A 241-nucleotide genomic window follows, 5' to 3' on the forward strand; every position below is an offset into this window, starting at 1 on the left:
TGGTTTCTGACTGCTCTTGTTTTATAAAGCATGGATTCTGCTGGATGGGGATACGGTGGTGGGATTATTTCATTTGTTAATTAAACCACTGTCTTTATCAGAACATTATTATTTGTTACAGGATATTGCTTTGCAGACTAAAAATTACAATTCTATGAATTAACACAATGTTGCATAGTTCTAGTCTATATTTTATATATATGCTTATATATGTGTATTTATATATAATTTATATATAAAT

The sequence above is a fragment of the Mesitornis unicolor genome, unplaced genomic scaffold, assembly GCF_000695765.1.
Source record: "Mesitornis unicolor isolate BGI_N332 unplaced genomic scaffold, ASM69576v1 scaffold39997, whole genome shotgun sequence".
In the NCBI taxonomy this organism is placed as follows: Eukaryota; Metazoa; Chordata; class Aves; order Mesitornithiformes; family Mesitornithidae; genus Mesitornis; species Mesitornis unicolor.